Source organism: Equus quagga, chromosome 1 (genome assembly GCF_021613505.1).
Source record: "Equus quagga isolate Etosha38 chromosome 1, UCLA_HA_Equagga_1.0, whole genome shotgun sequence".
In the NCBI taxonomy this organism is placed as follows: Eukaryota; Metazoa; Chordata; class Mammalia; order Perissodactyla; family Equidae; genus Equus; species Equus quagga.
The window spans coordinates 54,214,331-54,228,032 of record NC_060267.1 but is presented as its reverse complement, the minus strand read 5'-3'; the positions used below and the strand labels follow the sequence as shown (position 1 = coordinate 54,228,032).

The following is a 13,702-nucleotide window of genomic DNA, read 5'->3' as shown; positions in this document are numbered from 1 at the left end:
GTGTGTGTGTGTGTGTGTGTGTGTGTGTGTGTGTGTGTGTGTGTGTGTGTGTGTTGGGGTGGGGGGAAGACAGTGCATGTCTCAGGTCCCCTCCCTCTTGAAAATGCGAAAGAGTAGCTCTCACCCCATCTCCTTCTCCTGCCACCCGCTGCTCTCTTCTCTTTCCCCCAAGTCCCGAACCCTGGGCAGCCGCGCTCCCTCGCCCTCTCCTCTGGGCTCCGTTAGGGCTCCAGAGTCCCCGCTTTGTGCAGAGCTCGATGGGTGATCCTGGGGCCAGGTCTGCTCCCTGCGGTGTCTTGACCATCTCCGGCCGCTGCCTCGGCTTTACCCTTCAAGCGCGAGTCAGTCCCCTAGCTCTCGGTCCCCGCAGCACCGCGGGAGCTCCCGGCCGCGGGGGCCGAGCCGGTGGTGAGACTTCGGCACCCTCAACAGACCCTCCCGCCCAGATCCGGGTCGGGGAGAGGTCTGCAATCCTCCAATGTTAGAGCCGCCTCGGGGGCGCTAAACTCGCGGAGGGAGCACTAGCCGCGGCCACCTTCAGGACCAGGGACAGCGCCCGCTCCCGCCGCAGCCGGGCCCGCGCGGGCGCTGGGGGCTGCACGCCGCCGGCTGCAGCGAGAAACGGTCTGCAGCCGCCGTCCCGCAAGCAGCCTTTGAGGAGGTCGCTCTAGCTCCGTACATCGCGCTCTTGCCCTCCACCTTCGGCAGCCCAATAGCTGCCCTTTCTCTTCCCTCAAGTTGGCCCTGAGCCGCAAAGAGCCCTGCTGGGTTTTGCGTCCCAACGCTCGAAGCTGTGTTCCCTGGCCTCGCACTGACCCTGCTGTCGTTAAGACCGGACTAGTCTGTAGGCTCTGATCACCTGTGGTCACGAAGGGGATCAGCGTGGGCAGCCCCCTTACCTTCCTGGAGATAGGGTCCGCCGAAGTGGGGGCGGAGTGGGCTATGTGTGTGAAGATCATCCCTTACTCGGTGGCAGGAAAAAGACAGAGAGCGAACTCCGGGCTCTATTAATAGCCGGTGTCTGGTGGGGCTGCCGTACATTTCACATATGGTTACCCATATGCAGCGTGGGGCGGGGATGGAGGTGTGGCGCGGGGATTGTCCCTCTGTCTTGCCGGAATGCAAAAAGGTGCAGAGACCCTTCCTGATCTTCTTGCCTCCGGATCTTAACTGCAGCTAACCCCTACCCCACAGCGTAGGCAGCAAAGCTTTTTAAAATCCCCATTCTCCGAGAGACTAGAAGCAGCATGCATCTGGCAAGTGTCGATTTCAAAACAAACACGATCTGGGGCTTGAAAACAGTGGGACATTCAGTAGCTAATGCCATCTCCTTGAGTTAGGGCAAAGCCAGCATGCGGGCGGTCCCCTTGCCACTTCCTCTTCCCACCCTCCGCCGGAGAGCAGACATTAGGAATGATGTGTAGTGCAAGGCGCTTAGCCTCACAGCAGAGAGCTAGCCTTACCCATCCCTGGGCCCTCTGTCTCTGATCGCCCACCAGCCAAAGAGGTTTCTAAAAATAACTCAGAGCCAAGGCTGCACTTGTGTCAAGTGTTGGACTAGCCGGCACGTAGCAGTCCTTGCAGCCAGGTGGCTGCAGCGCTGGAAACAGGAAACAACCCTCCCCCTCCGCCCCGCCCCCCCAGCCCTCCGCCCCGCGTCAGGTTTCTAAAAAAAAGTTCTCGTTGGTCTCCAGCCACCCCCCGCACCCCTCCCCCGACCCGCCCCCCGAAGCTGTTGTGCGAGGTCTGCGTGCAGACCCCTGCCAGGTTCCGCAGTGTGCAGCAGCGGTGGCTGAGCTCCCCACCTCGGCCGGGGTTAAAGGCGTCCGGAGCAGGCAGAGCGACGCGCGCCAGGCTATTTTTACTTGCTTCCCCCGCGGCTCCGCGCTCCCCCCTCTCAGCAGTTGCACATGCCAGCTCTGCTCAAGGCATCAATGAAAACAGCAGTAGAGGCGGCCGAGCTCCTGCTAGCAAAAAAACCGCGTTGTCGCACGCTTGGCACAAAGGCAGCAGCGGGGAGGGGCTGATCCAGCTGGAGCTCCTTGGAGCTGAGTGAGTCTGGGGGTTTAATCCTTAGCGAGTCCCTTGGAGAAGGGGAGGAACTCAGACTTGGTCAAACGTGCCCAATGGAGGCATCCAGGCAGCATGACAATCACTTGGTTTTTCTCCAGGAACTGGCTGTTTTTAGAATGAGCCAGGACTAGAGGAGTACTTCCAAAAGCGGGGTCTTGTGGGTTTGCCTGCATTTCTGGTGCAGAGAGAGGCAAGGATGCCTCTGTGGGGGTGTGTGTGTGTGTGGGGGGGGTGTACGTGGGTGTTGATGATGGTAGTGGTCCTTGTTTTTAATTCAACACATCTTTATCAAATACTAACTGTGCCAGGAATAATTAGGTATCTTCATCCAAAAATGAAGACGACCAAGCCCCTGCTCTCAAGGAACTCACAGTTTGGTGGACAATAGCGCCCGATAATCTGGATAATTCTGTAGCACCTTTTCCTGGCTTTTGTTGGTGTTGTTTGTCAGTGCTTTACCTCATTTCATCCTCCCAATAATCCTGTGATATTAGCACAGGTTAGGACTCATTTTCTATCCTCATTTTATAGGTGAGGACACTGAGGCTGAGAGGTCCAGTGATTCCTAAAAGGTGCCTGTTTGACTAGGGCAGCCTTCGGAACACAGATTGCCCCCACTTCTCCTTCCTTGCCCTTGCCCTACTCTCGCTACTTCTGAAAAGATGCCACATGTGGATGGGAGTAGGTGAGGCATGGGGAGGAGAGGGGCACTCTGCGAGGGAGAGAGGCAGTGTTGGAGGTAGGTAAAGATGACGGGAGAAGGTCTTCTTTCACAAGGTAAAGATAGGGAAAACTATTGCACTCGTTAGGCAGGAAGGAGAAAGTGAAGCGCGAAAGTACTGACGCCGTGGGCAGAGCCTCACTCAACACGTGAGGTTCAGTGCTGGGGCAGTGGGGTCAGGGGACCAGGCCTGGTGGCACCGTGGCCCTGGAAGGCCCTGGGGGCACTCTCCAGCCACTTTGACCTCAGTCCCCTTGTGCGCTAACTTGAGCAGAGTCTCCTTAGGGTACAGGGTGAGTGCAGGATACCAGGAGGTGCTGGGACTGCTCTTGCTTGGTGAACATGAAGCAAGGCCAGCTCCGTTTACCCTTTCTCAGCTCCCTCAGACAGCCTTCTTCTCCTCAGCTAAGGGCAGCATCACTCCTGGTCAGCCTTCACTCCTTCTCGCCTGTTCTCACGCGTCGTCAGAGACCTTCTGATGTGGCCTTCTGCAGTGTCTGCAAAGCCTGCAGTCCACCCTGCTTTTCAGCCCACTATCCTCCTCCCCTCTGCCTTGACCAAGGCAGTTGCCTCTCAGCTGTTGGTCCTCTCCTCTAATCCAGCCTCATTACCACTATTGATGGGAAGGGCTGTCAGAAGCGCAAATGATCAGACATCCCTTTAAAAAGGTACCGTGTTGCCCTATTGCTAAGAGGATACTGGATAGAGACCGATTTCCTTGGCATAGTGTACAAGGCACTTTAATTCTCGCCTCGTGCAATTCTCTGTACAGACCACTGACATCATGCTAAATGCTTTTGTGCATGCTCTTCCCTCTGCCTCTGCTGCTCTTTCCCCCTTCTTCTCTCTGGAAAAAAAAAATCTTCCTGCAAGACCCAACTCAAAGGTCACTTCCTCCGGGTAGCCTTCCCAGACCTGCCGTTTATCCTCCACCCCCCGGGAGAGTGCTGGCTCCTTCTCCTTTTTATGTGTTGCTAAAGCCTCTCACTTTTCCTATCACAAGATAGTTGGCTTTTTGTATGTCTATTTCTCCAGTTAGATAATGAAACTTTTGGCGGTATACTCTGTTCTTAACACTGTGCCTGACGCACAGTAAATAATAAACGGGAATAATAAGTGTTGGCTGAATTGATTCATGTGATATGAGCGAACGCGCTCATGAGCCTCCTGGGTTTTAGTCACTCATGGCTTTCTGAAAACTGGGCTTCCTGTCTCCCTCCCCTCTGCTACTCTTATGTTATTGTGGACCTTTAAAACTCAAAATGAGTCAAGATTCTGGGAGTCCAGATGCTGCAGCAACTCAAAGCACGGGTCCCTTTTGGTTGTGCATGTCCTTTCACTACTGGGTCACACTGACTGTTCCTCTGGGTGCTTGTCTGAACAGCAGATAAATGGATTCATCACGATGCCCGGCTCTAAACCCTGGGGGATGATGGACCCTTCTGAGCTGCTGCTGGCTTTACTGAGTCTTGGTGAAAGCCTGATGGATTATTTACAGTGATGCCTCCCTGACTGGGGCCTGAGTTTCTCAAAGCAGAGCCCCCAGAGTGGGAAAACAGTTTTAGCCGAAGAGTCATTTTGGAGACTGTCCTTTGAATGTTGTATTGACTTGTTGGCCCGGGGAGAGGGAATCATTATGGACTGGGAAAAATCCAGCCATAGGCCGTCAGGGTTGGGGCGCCATGAGCCCTGGCCTGTGAGTTATGGGGAGAGCTGCGCCGACTGCTGATATGGTGTATGGTGGTTTTGGCTAATGGGGCCTTCTCCTCAGGAGTTCCTTTCAGCTATAGTGTGTGGTCCTATGCACAACGGTCAGGGAATTGAGGAGGAAGAGGGCGAGAAGAGGCAGGACCCAGGCCCACTTCTCCAATAGTCTGCATCCACATGTCTTTCTGAACAGTGTGGGAGCTAACTAATCGTGTAGGCTCTGGGGCCAAACGATCTGGATTTACTCTGAACTTATTAGATGTGCTGTTCTGTTGAACAAGTTGTTCAACCTCTCTGGGCTTCATAAGGCTGTTGTGATGATTAAATGAATTAATTCATGCACAGAGTTGAGAACATGGTGAGTTCTCGGTAAGCATTTATGATTATAATCCTGCTAGATTTTAAGAGTCTTGCCAAAAAAAGTGCAGACTGGATGGACTCTCCCAATTCCTTGTTTCTCCAGCTGTAATGATCCATAAACCACAGTCCAGATCAATTTTTTCTCGCTCAGCAAATGCTGATTTCAGTCCTTAAGGGAGCTCAGGAGAATTAGGAAGATACCCACTTTTTTTTCTCCCTAGGAAAGTTGGCTTTTCAGAGAGTCCTAAATAGGCTTTTGGCTGTTACAGAGGGTGAAACACAACACTCCCGTCTCCAGTTCAGGAGTGGGTTTCCTTTCCTCCTCTCTGCTAACTGCAACGCGAAGTGATTATCACATACCAGTGTGGAACGTGCAAAAATCTGTAAAGACAGCGCTTACACCTTGGAGTCTTCTGTGCCAGCAGGAAAAAAATGGGCATCACGACAATACAGGAACTGCCAAGGTAACTGGAAGCGGACTGTGTTGTACGAGAAGCAGGCGTTGTTGTTCCGTTGTGAACTGCCTTGGTGAGAGGATGGAGCCCACAGGCAGGTAGCGACCTCCCTGAAGTCCCTTTGCCGTGTCTGAGGCTGAGCACGCCTACACAGCCCTGGACACGCCGTCGGATGCCTGGTCGCTGGTTACAAAGCTTGGGAGAAGGTGCTTTCCCCAAACTCCTGTGCGTCTCAGGGGCAGGATGCTCTTCCTTGAGACTGAGCTTCATGGCTTCTGCTGCTATCCCGGTCACCTTTGCTTGTGTTGTCCTAACAGGAAATGAAAACGGGCTGGTTGTCTTTGCATTTTGGGCTGTGTCAGGGCTGTCTCACCTTGTTTACTAGTTTTGTTCTAAATGATTCCCCCTCTTTCCGTGATGTTCCGCATTAGCCGGCCTGACAAGAATGCCGGGAGAGGAGCGTTTGAGATTTGCTTCTTCGCTGTTATCCAGCCCACTGGACATTTCACACGTAAGATGGCTTTTCTACTTCACTTGTTAGAATTCCCTCAAGCATCACAGCTTTCCTCAGATTTGTCATGGGTGACCCAGAAGTAAAGATCTCTTTTTAAAGTGTAATTTTATAAGAGCAAACAGGTTGATGTGCACATTTTCATAAAGTTATAGAATCTTAGAGAGGATGGAAACTCAAATCATTTAAACTGAGAGATGGAAGTACTTGCCCAGTAGCACAGGGCTCTGCAGTGTCAGCGTTGAGACCATGTTTCCTCGCCGGTCAATTCCATTTAGATCTCCTTTAATTTTGTATGTGTGTGTGTGTGTGTGAGGAAGATTGGCCCTGAGCTAACATCTGTTGCCAATCTTTTCTTTTTGCTGAGGAAGACTGTTGCTGAGCTAACGTCTTTGCCCATCTTCCTCTACTTTATGTGGGACGCTGCCACAGCACGGCTTGATGAGTGGTGCTAGGTCTGTGCCTGGGATCTGAACCTGTGAACCCCACGTCACTGAAGCAGAGCTTGTGAGCTTAACCACTACGCCACCAGGCCACCCCCTATACCTCCTTTAAGTGTAGCTTCTGATTTATTGTTTTTATTTTTTGTGCTAATTTTCTAGTATATCCTGATATGTAGTATCTAACGTCAGGGTTTCCCTACATAAGATCTAAGAATTGTGCATAACAAGATCTCTCTTCTTTCATATGATGGTTAAAGTGCTTTGGCGTACATCACCTTGTCTAATGTATGCCATCGTATATTACGTACACACATGTGTACGTTACATAATGTGCGCCATACATACTTACGTGACACCATGAGTTTCACATTATCCCCATTGTACAGATGAAGAAACTGAAGCATGGAAAGTTAGTACTACTTGCCCAAGATCCCACAAAGAGTAAGTGATGGAGCTGGGACACAAACTCTGGTTTTCCAGCCAGAGACCCCTGCTTTTTCCATTCTACCAGGCTGTGAAGACATCAGAGGGGCCTTGTAGAAACCTAAAATATGAAGACAAAGAAAGGAGAAATTAACAGGAGAAGTGAGGAATGGTGGATTTGAGAGAAACCTGGGAAAAGACACCAGCCCCATCTTTCTTTTCCTGCCTCCACCACCACCCTGCCATCCTCACTTTCACAGTCCTCGATGCTATGCCCTGTGGCTGGCAGGGACCTGGTATAACCTGTGGCCGGGACAATCCTCATTCCACACCACCTACTCATCTAAGCTTTCCCTATGCCTAGAGACCTCGCTGGTGGGCCAGGAAAAGGCTCTCGTCTAACAAAGCACACCTCTTTGGAAGCTAGACCCAAGGCCATCGTATTAAACCTGGACTCTCTTCCACCTTCTTTCTTGGGATGAAATGAACAGCAAAGACTTCAGAACAGGAACTTTGTTTTCTGAAATTTATCTTTGTAGTTTTATTGCCTGTATTTATTTTCTAGGGCTGCTGTAACAAAAGGCCACAAACTGGGTAGCTTAAAATAACAGAAATTTATTCTTTCACAGTTCTGAAGGCTAGGAGGTCTGAAATCTGAGTGTCAGCAGGGTTGGTTCCTTCTGGAGGTTCTCAGGGAGACTTCGTTCCTTGCCCCTTTCCCAGCTTCTAGCGGTGACCAGTCGGCATTCGTTGGCTTGTAGACGCACCGCTGCGATCTCCGCCTCCGTCTTCACACGGCCATCTCCCCTGTGTGTGTGCCTGTATTTCTTCTTATGAGGACCGCAGTCATACTAGATTAAAGCCCAGCCTCATCCAGCCTGACTTCATCTTAACTTGATTATATCTACAAAGGCTATTTCCAAACGAGGTCATATTTGTAGTAACAAGAGTTAGGACTTCAGTGTATCTTTTGGGGGGACTTGATTCAACCCACAATGTCATCCAACACAGTGCCTACACATAGTAGGTCTGAGTTGAAAATGACTGATAAATGACTGAGTGGATCAACAAGTAAGCCTCAGAATAGTTGCAAAGTCGGTGGGGGTAGTCTGTCTCCTTCTGGTCTCTGTCCTGCTGCCCACTCAGCTGTCCACCTTGCCTGCTGGCTTCCCAGTGTCTCTGTGAGGCCTTCTTTCCTTGAAAAGTGGCAATAATTATAACAAGAGCTACCATTTTAATGTTGGTATTATGTATTGGGCACAGGGTTAGGTGCATTGTAAGCATTGCCTTATTTAATCTACACAACAGTGTTACAAAGCAACTCTGCTTGTTCCCATTTTGCAGTTGAAGAAATGAGAACTTGCAGTGGTTGATCTTGACCAAGATTATGCAGCCAGTAAGCAGCAGAGGCGGAAGGCTCTGAGTTGGCACGTGCTCTGCTGTTGACTTGGGCCTCTCTCCCCTCTTTCACCCACATCCGCAGGAGCTTGTCCTCACATTTACCTGACACCAGCTCCCTCCCACTGTGAATGCAGGGAGATTTGGGAAGGAGCTGATAAACTTCCACGCCTGGGAAAGGGCGTCTAGCTGATTGAAGACTGACAGCTGTAACAGGCTCCATGTGTTCAACTCCATCATCCTCCCAGGGGATTTGCTTCGTTGTTGCTGGAGGAATTACCTTAGGTAGAATTGTGAGCCCATTACTAGCTTATCTGAAGGGCTATTCTGGAGGGCAGGAGGGATAAGGACTTTCCTGGTATCTTCCAGATAACTAAACCACATGGACCACTGACTTCTCGGCCTGAGGCAGTTTAGTGTGGAAGGTCAGAGCACAGACTCCGGGCCGAGCATGCTTGGGTTCAGATCTCAGCTCTGCTGCTTATCAGCTTGCACAAGTTCTGCCATCCTCTGTGCCTTGGTTTCATCATCTATGATACTGGAAAAGCACTTTATCCCATTGAGTTGTTGTGTGGATTAACAAGTTATTTTGTATAAAGCATATGTCTGGCACAGGGTAAATGCTCAAGAAAGATTAACTATTATTTGTAATCTGGGCTTATCCAGTGGAGGGCCTTTCCTGGTGACATTATGGAGTCAGTGCCAGCAGAGCCGGAGCAGAGCAGCTGAGGGAGGGCCTCTTTGATTCACGTCATTGCAGCATTGAAACATGGATTCGATCATTCTCGGCTCAGCCGGTCAGAGCCACGAAGACTGCTGAAGGCAGAGCCCGCCGCCTGCCCGGGGCCCTCGTCCCCACATGAAGTGCCCCAGTTACGGGAGGGATGGTTCCTCTGGGACCCACAGGTTGGCCTATCCCACTCTGAGCTCACGCTCAGCTCTGGGATCTAGAACTCAGGTGTTTGACCTGATTCAAAGAATGGAACCGAAACCTCCCTGAGACCCTACAGATGTGAGAGAAACGGGGGACTGGAGCGCATCAACTGTGCGGGTCTGCAGACCCCTGAGGGCAGGCCAGCCGCTCAGCCTTCCCTGAGCCCCGCGAGCCTGCTGCTACAATGGCACGATTCCTGTGCACCGATTCCTGGGTCCACTGGTGGCTTTTCCCCATGTTTGTACTGAAAGAAACTGAGACATGGGGAAGGGGTGAGGGAGGGACAGAGATATTGCCCAGGCTCACGTGGCAAAATAGGCATTTAATTACCAAATTAACCTCCCTGCCCTCTTGGCCGTAAATCCAGTAGAACATATTCACCGTGTGAGGCCTGACCCTGGGATGGAACAGCCAGGACCGAACTGGGCTCATGCCACTATAACGGGAACGGCATTAGCAAATTCATCCATTAGGGCCCCATCTGCAGCTCTATTGTGAAAGATAATCTCGTGTTAGCTGAAGTAAGTAAAGTGGTGGCCTTTCAAGGCCAGGCCTGCTGGAAAACGAAAGCCTGCAATTCCCAGGGTGGCGTTAAATTCAAGGACTTCGTCTCTCCCTGACAAGCAGTTCCCTGGGGAGGCCCGGTCAGAGAACCCTGCAGGACGACTACAGCCCATCACAAGTGTGCACAGAGCCTCATTCAGAAATGTTCTCTATGAACGTGTGTTCGTTCAGCTCCTGCTTTCAGGTGCATAGCAGGAACTTGATGAATATTCATGGAAGGAGCAAAGGAAATAAGCCCGTGTATGACACATAAGCCGTGCCAACTTCCTTTTGTTGGAGTCTCTCTCTGCTCCCCTTTCTCCAGAATTAGAGCTGGTGCCCAGGGGTGGAGGGAGAGCTTTGGAGTCAGATCTGGGTTTGAGGTTCGTTTTCATCCCTGTGGGATTATTAAACCCATTTTATAAGGTAGCCGTGACCATGGGGTAAGACATAAAAAGAAGCTCCACAAATTTTTTTTTTTGTCCTCCTGTTCCAACTTTAAGTTTATTCGCCCAGGTTTTGTTTTGTTTTTAGAGGAAAATTTACAGTTCAAAGTGGGAACAGTCACTTGGAACGTTTGGTGCGAGGGCGTGCGTGTGTTGGCGTGTGGGGACAAGTCCGCACGTCTGAGCCCGTAGGTCCGTCACGCGGGAGCACGTGCTCAGACACTGACGTACTCATCCTCTACAGTTTGCAATTCATAACAGGGGATACGTAAGGTACACATTCACCTGCCAGCCTGCAGCTTTCGAGCTGGACGCAAGGTCTGAGGCCTCAACACGGGCGGTGTGTGTGGGTGGGATTCGTGCTGGGGTGAGGCCAATGTGGGAATGTGGAGGGAGGCTCTGGCGGTGGCAGATCTGAGTTCAGAGTCCGGAAGGTTGTGCAGCGCCGACTTTGCAGCTGACGCGCGGCGCTTACAGATGCTGAGGCTTTCCTCAGGGCTGGCTTCCACGCCGTCCTCTGCTCTTTCTCCACATCCTCTCTCCAGGCCGTCTCCTTCCCTCTCTCTCGGCTTTATTACTAGTTTATATCCTGGCGGTTCTCAGACTGCAAGCTGAGGCCCAGACCTCTCCTCTGAGCGTGAACTTGAATACCGCACTGCCCCAGGACAGCTCCACGCCGATGTCTCACAGGCACTCAGACTCAGGGGCCCCCTGGAACATCATCTCTTCCCGTCAGTCTGCCTTCTCCTGCGAGCCTCATCCGACTTAGTGTGAAGTCACCGAAGCCACAGGCCCGGACTCCCCTCTCTCCTCTCTTCACAGTGAGGCCTGGTGCTTCTCCATCTCACAGGTCTGTCCTCTTTGTGCTGAATTTGCCCTCCTCTTTCTGGCCCCACTTTTGTCGTCCTGGTCCCCGGGCCCCCATATCTCACACGGATCTATGCGGTCACCCCTGGATGCTCTCCACACAGCCTCTGTCTCCTTGCTTTGATCTGGCTTTTCCATCATCGTTAGGAGAAAGATGTCCCATCCTTACCATGGCTTATAAGGCCTCCTCGATCATGCCCCTGAGCCCTTTTCCACCCTCATTTCTTATAAGTCCTGCCCTTCTGCTCTAGCCATACTCAACTGCTTCCCTCCTCTCCTCACTGGGGTACCTTCTACTCTTCCTTCAGGTCTCAACTTAGATGTCACCTCTTCCAGGAAGGCTTCCCTCATACCACCCCAATATCTAAGTCTGGCTCACTTCTCCCTCCTGTGTGATCCTGTCGTACCTGTGCATCCCCTGTCGTGGCACCTCTCACGCTGTCCTTTAGTGGCTGATTTCCATGTCTGTGAGTCCACCATAAGTCCGTGGGAGCAGGGCTCTGTCTGTGCTGCTCACCGTGAAGTCCCAGCATCTACCACAGTGCCAGCTACCTATTAGAGGTTTAAAACCTTTTGCTCAATGAATGGTCATTGCCACATGTACCTTTCCTGTACGGAAAATGTTCTATGGACACTAGTGTTTAAAGAGGTACCTAACGCTCCCCTCCCGCTGCTGGTTGAGACTGTGTCAGTCACGCAGGATCCCACTGCAGGAGGAGGTCTCTGAGGTCCTAGCCGCACCCCCAACTCAGACCAGGCTGTCGTCAAGCTGTCCCAGTTAGATACTCATTGCTGAGGGAAAAAGCCAGAGCTGCAGAGAGAAGCTTCACCATCAGTGCAAACTGGGTAAGAGGAGATTTTCCAGTAAACGAGGGTACAAGTTTGATACCCTTTGAACAGGCACCGCGTAAGTCTCAGAAAGGCCCAGTTGTCATGGCTGTGCCTGGGGTGGTGGAAATTCCCAGCCCTCGGGCTATGGCAAGGGGCGGCAGAGAGACCACGCGGCCCCCTGAGAACCTCACGTGGGGAGGGGAGTTTTGGGGTTTGGATGGGCCAACATACTTTTCTCACTAGGCCTGCTGCACCATCGTTGGCTGATCTGAGAAGGAGGCAGAGTGGGCGATGGCCCTAGACAAGGGATCTGAACTGCCCTGAGGCTCTGGCTCCTGACCACGGCACTCAGGCTGTAGGCTCCGGCTCTGGGGCGGCTGCTCCGCAGAGTGGGCGCGACTCCTGCCCCAGCTTGGCCCCGGCCTCTTTTATTCACGCTTGTCTTGGTCCGGCACTGCCATTCACTCTTCTGTTTATAAGGTTAAAAATAAGATGCTGCTTATTCCAGGATGTGAAGAAAACCAAACGGGCAGCTTGGGCTGCTAGCACTGCAGGCCCATAGGACTTTGTCCACAAGGCCGGAACTGGTGGCTTTTCTCGGAGGTTTCACTGAAGTTCTGCCAAGCCTGTGCCCACCTCTCTTTCTTCTTCTAGCTCTGTTTCAGGGTTAGAGCTCAGATTCTGAGGGCCGGTTATGTCCATCCTCTCCCGGAGTGTACGCCACACGACCTAGTCAAGACCTCGGGCTCCATCCTGAGGCCCAGGGAGGGACCGCCTCAACTTGCCTTGATTATTCACCCCAGCTCCTCAGGCCCTTGGCTGATGCCAGGTAACGTAGAAAGAGTAGGGAAAGAGGCAGAGCCCTTGGTCCTGACTCTACTGCCACCTGCCTCCATGACTTTCAGTACGCGTATAAAAAATGGATGAGCTGATCCTAATCTATTCCACTTGATAGGGGTGCCCCTTAAGTAAATGGGGACAATAGGCATAAGGACCCTGGAAAAGGGGGGAGGTATCGTGCAAATCTTCAACCGTGTTGTGATTCACTTGCTCTCTCCAGGGCCTCCAAGCGCAACTCAATGCCTGTTTCCCTCACTGAGTTGTCAGTGGAGTTGGAGACGAGCTCAGCGCCATCCTCCACATGGCTTCCCCTTCCAGACGTGCCCACGTGTGCTAAATTCGTGCTGTTCAAAATGGGAGATGTTTTCCCTCTAGGTGGCAAATGGCACAGAAATTGGAGGTTGGGGAAAAAGCAAGAAGGTGCTGCCAGTCTTGGTGGGGAGCTGACCTCTGCTGGGGTCGTGACCGAACAAAGGATGTAAGGGGAGGCAGCTTGCAGGCAAGTGTTTACCTGGGGAAGAACAAACCTTCCTCCAGAAACCTCTGCCTTCGTTTCTGCTCTCTGCCTGCTACTTGGTCTCCTCCTTTCTCTCTTACATTCCAGGCACGGGCTTCTGTGCTCCTAAGAGTAATGGCTCTTTATTTTTTAGGCAGGAGAGACTGTGGAGAGCTTACTATTCAGGTGGCAGGTGGGCGCAGCCCCAGCTTCTTGGCTCTGGGCTCGGTGGGCCAGGATGTTGGAGAGAATCCGATCTCTGGCAGTCCCTTCTTTAATACCTACTCGACCAGGCAACTGATGCATAGCTTTACTCAGGTGTTGTGGGTTTGGCCTGCTCTGAATGTGTACAGGGGTAGGGAAAAAGAAAGGGAAGATTTCAGTTTCAAATCTGTTAAAGCCATACTTCTTTGTCTTCTCCAGTGTGCAGTGCTGGACCATTATTTCTAAAGTGCCGGGACCTGGCTTATCTCCCAGGATACAGGTCCAAGCCAGGATGTTGAACTCTTTTGGGTACTGTGGCTGCTGCCAGAAGCTGAGCGCTACACTGGAGGCCTGGGGGAGGGGTAATTCTATGGCTATCCCTGCAATTACACTTCTCTGTCATGCTCTTGCCACCAGCCTTGGAGATCCCTTGTTACCCACTGTAAGGGA

The 13,702-nt window shown here is 51.9% G+C and overlaps 1 protein-coding gene across 1 annotated transcript in view; it reads left to right on the top strand.

Moving 5' to 3' along the window:
* Nucleotides 1–13,702, top strand: part of PRMT8 (protein arginine methyltransferase 8) — an 85,003-nt gene that overhangs the window by 283 nt on the left and 71,018 nt on the right. The gene's annotated exons all lie outside the window — the stretch shown is intronic.